The sequence below is a fragment of the Amaranthus tricolor genome, chromosome 7 (assembly GCF_026212465.1).
Source record: "Amaranthus tricolor cultivar Red isolate AtriRed21 chromosome 7, ASM2621246v1, whole genome shotgun sequence".
Classification (NCBI taxonomy): Eukaryota; Viridiplantae; Streptophyta; class Magnoliopsida; order Caryophyllales; family Amaranthaceae; genus Amaranthus; species Amaranthus tricolor.
This window is the reverse complement of record NC_080053.1, coordinates 18685118-18685685: the sequence shown is the minus strand read 5'-3', so window position 1 is coordinate 18685685 and position 568 is coordinate 18685118.

The window sequence follows — 568 nt, the reverse complement described above, 5'->3', positions numbered from 1 at the left end:
TAAAATACTTATAAACCGTAATCAACTTTCTTGTAGCCAAAATCAGTAGTCAAATCCTAACACCTTTAATCAGCTTCCTCGCAGAGGTGATTTTAGAGTTAGAGATTTTCCTTATTTTAGGTAAAAAGAGCCAAATTCCCTTTCGATTGGCGAATAACATTATATTTCTCCTCAATGTATGTATTAAACAATAGAAATTAGGAGTCATTAAATAAACAACAAATACAATTGCGTATAAACAAGGGAAAGATAACCTACCGCTCCAGATTCAATACTAGAAGAATAACATTTTGGTGTTGGATGAAAAACTGACGCTGTATATGGCTACAAGCTCAATATCATCTATAGTGTAGTCATACACAAGGAAGCTAGATTCTTATGGTTCACTATGTTGTAATTCATAGATAGAAGGAATTTAAACTATTTTAATGTTTGAAGTTGAATTAATTATTATTGCTATATAATGATTTGAAAGAAATAGAATAAACAGTCTAAGATACTAAGAATCACATAACTCACATATATTAAGACCCTATTACTTTAAATCTCATGCTTCCGTCTTATTAAT